Source organism: Vespa crabro, chromosome 17, assembly GCF_910589235.1.
Source record: "Vespa crabro chromosome 17, iyVesCrab1.2, whole genome shotgun sequence".
Lineage (NCBI taxonomy): Eukaryota > Metazoa > Arthropoda > Insecta > Hymenoptera > Vespidae > Vespa > Vespa crabro.
Genome location: NC_060971.1, coordinates 3,103,326 through 3,107,058, shown reverse-complemented (window position 1 = coordinate 3,107,058; position 3,733 = coordinate 3,103,326). Strand labels below are relative to the sequence as shown.

The following is a 3,733-nucleotide window of genomic DNA, read 5'->3' as shown; positions in this document are numbered from 1 at the left end:
ACGATCTTTGTAATGTGTGTAATAAATGAATGTATTATTGTTTAAATATTACTTTTTTCTATTCCGCGTACGTTAAGGACCATTTAAATAATTCTAAAATTACCGAAAGTTAATGAAAAGTCTGTATGTATTTATATTACGCAAAGTCAACGACCCTAAGATGAAAATTTTTAAGTATTAGAATTTAAAATAGTCTTAAATATCTTAAATAAAAATTATATATATATATATATATATAATTTTTCATATAAGAATAAAATATAGGAACAACATAATTGTATAGAATATTTATTGTATAGTATTGTATATATATTACTGTTGAAAAAAAAATGGAAGAAGGGTTAATTAATAATAGAATGATTTTTTTCATAGCGTTAATAATTCATTTATTAAAACTTTCTATAATATCTAAATTTCCATAGTCTGTTCAATCTTCGTCTATACGTCTTTCCCTTAGTTGTTACTCGTTATATAATGTTTTATCCACATCTTCCTAAAAGCATTTACCTACGTCTTCTGAATTCGCATTGTGTCTTTCATAGCTAAGACCTTTTAAAAGGTTTCTTTTGCATAATAGAAACGTCATATAGCTCGAGAAATTTTTCTAAATGCGCCTGTTCTTTCATTTCGTTTTTTTCCCCCCTTTTTTTTTTCTTTTTTCTTTTTGTTTATTTTCATTAATTAAAGACAATCGCGTGAAAATGAAGAAAAAGAAATTTTCAATATTTTGGCACTAAATTATTGAATTGGCACTAAATAATTTGGCATTAAATTCTTGAATACAATAATTATGCAATAATTAAAATGAGAAATAAACAAATAAACAAATATATATATATATATACACACACACATATATATATATTATATACATATATTATATAATGATATATATATATATATATATATATATATATATATATATATATAATGATAAAAATGATAAAAAGTTAAAGGAGAACAATTTGAATGTAGTTGAAACCTTGGAATAATTTTTTTTTTGTTCTCTCCTTCATCGAGAAAAGTAAGAGCTTAATCTGTTCGTACATTAGATAAGTTGACTTCAACCGTGAAACTCATTTCACAACGAGTAATCAGAGATATGTATTCTCACTAAATTACGCTCTGAATTGAAACGCTGTGTGTCTATATACGCTCAGACAGGGTACGCGTCTTTAAGGTTTCTTATTTTTTTTTTCTTTTTCTTATTTTTTTTTTTCTTTTTTCTTTTTTTCTTTTCTTTTTCTTTTTCTATGAGTATAATCCTGTAGTGGATCGCTTCTCTCCTCATCATTATGTACATCTTGATTGGGTTATCGTCATATATATTCTTTATGTACATTATGTTCTTATCTTGCCTTGCCAAACTTGTCTTTTGTGCGTTTGGACATATCGTTATTAATTGTATATATATATATATATATATATATATATATATATATATATATGTATATATATATATAATATAATCCGTACAATATATTATTAATTAGTATTAATTCTGAGTTTCTAGGCAGTTGTGTGTTATTTATGCTAAATACGTTGAGGTTTCTTCTTTCGCTAACAAGGAAATATTCAGATTTATAAATTTGAAATTTAAATGAAACCGAATGGTCTCAAATGATAGAAAGATATTTGATATATTACGTTTGTAATATATTTAATGTTTCTCGTTGCATCATTTTGTTCAAAACAATTTTTTATTTTGATCACTAAACTTTTCGACTTAAAGGTGAAACGAAATGGAAAGAAAAAAAGATTTTTCATTATCTCCTTAATATTATCCTTGAAAATTAATAGTAATTGTTTTGTTTATTTTTTTTTTTTTCCTCTATAACTCTTTGATATCATAAAAATTTTAGAATCAAATCACTTTTCGTCTCATTTCAATAGTATAAAGTTTTGTCGTAATTTCATTTATTTATTTATTTATTTATTTATTTTTTTTTTTTTTTTAATGTTGCTCGTTCAGAAATCTTTAATACCTTACAAACATATCATATTTAATGTCTTCTTTCATTTAAAATCAAAGTTTCGTTGTAATACCAAATTCACAGATCCGAATATATCCTTGTAATATCATTCTTTTTTTCATTTTTCTACGTTCCTCGTCTACGTTCTTACATCTTCACATTTTGTCTGTTCTCTCTCTCTCACTCTCACTCTCTCTCTCTCTCTCTCTCTCTCTCTCTCTCTCTCTCTCTCTCTCTCTCTCTCTTTCTTTTGTTTCTCAGCATCCGTTGACTTTAGAGAAAACAAAAAAAAAGAAAAAAAAAAAGAAGAACAGGTAAAAAAAAAAGAAAGAAAGAAAGAAAGAAAGAAAAAGAAAGATCTTAATCTACGCATGCATGACTGATGATTTCCTTACGATTATGCCTCACGAAAAATGTTCGATTAAAAATCTTTTCGTAATTTTCTTAATAACAGGATACAACATATATATGTACGTGCATATTATTCGTTAATACATAATTTGCGAGACACATTTGAACGAGCACATCCTACACGTACAACAAACGTTGCTTGTTCAATTTAAATACAACATTTTCATATTCAAATTTTCATTTCAACTTTTTACTCCTTTACATTATCACACATAATTCATAATATCTTAACGTTCATTCCGAATGATTTCATTATTCTTGATTTTCTTTTTTTTCTTCGCATTTTTTTTTTTTTTTTTTAATTCCTCTTCGTTCTTTTTTTTTCTCTTTTGTGTCCTTTTCTCTTTCACGTATCAGCGTTTCTCTCGAAGGATTAATTTGAAATATTTCTTTGATATCTCGTGTACGACGAGACTTCTTCGAGGTCTCTCGAGGTATACAATATCGTTAAATGTTCTTGCTCGAAGGAAAACTAATTATACGCTTTTGCTGCGTGATAATGCAACGTGCAAACTTTATCTCTTTTGTTTCTTTAATCATTAATAATATTTAATATCGAAGCGAATTATTATTCTATGGAATATGCAGAGGTATCGCCGCAAAAAAGAAATGATCTCATGCTTATTTAATGCATCTTCTTTTTATTTTTTTTTTCATCTTCCTTCTCCTCCTCCTACTCTCCTTTTTTTAAATTTATATCTTCTTCTTCTTCTTCTTCTTCTTCTTCTTCTTCTTCTCCTATTTTTTCTTCTTTTTTTTTTCTTCTTTCTCCACGTCGAAAGGACGACGTCTGATATATCTTGATTGCATTAATATTTATTTTATTTAGACTTATCCTTTACGAATTATAAATCGTTCAATATTTTATGCTATTAATTGTCGACTACGTTTGCGTGCACTTTATTGCTGCTTGCTAATGTTAATCTGTCTGCGTTTGCATTTTTACTAAGAAATTTATCGTCAATTGCAATTAACTCTTTGCCTTTCATCGTGTCCGTGTTAAATATTATTTTTTTTATCAGCCTTAAGGAAATGCCAAGCCTTTTATTCTGTCTTTTCATTTTTCTCATTTTCATCAACATTATCATCATCATCGTCATCATCATCTCATTTTTCTCTACCGTCTTCGTCCTCATTTTCTTTTTCTTTTATTTCTTTCTTTCTTTCTTTCTTTCTTTCTTTCTTTTCCTTTTTTGCTTCTTCTCTTTTTTCTTCTTTTTTTTTTCTTTTTTTTTTCTTGTTATCTATACTTCGAGAGAAAAGTGTACTTACTACAGTTTAATCGTTTCCGAAATTCTCTAATTTTTTTTGCAAGAAAATAGTGAACAATACGTTTCTTATAAATCGCG

At 26.6% G+C, this 3,733-nt stretch overlaps 1 protein-coding gene across 5 annotated transcripts in view; it reads right to left on the bottom strand.

Moving 5' to 3' along the window:
• Window positions 1–360: 360 nt before the first annotated feature.
• The window catches only part of LOC124430236 (dipeptidase 1-like), a 132,803-nt gene continuing 129,430 nt past the window's right edge, over window positions 361–3,733 (bottom strand). For all 5 annotated transcript variants that reach the window (XM_046976508.1, XM_046976509.1, XM_046976511.1 and 2 more), the window contains one exon: window positions 361–3,733. This exon is cut by the window's right edge and continues 3,426 nt beyond it. The gene's annotated coding sequence lies outside the window, so the exon portion shown is untranslated.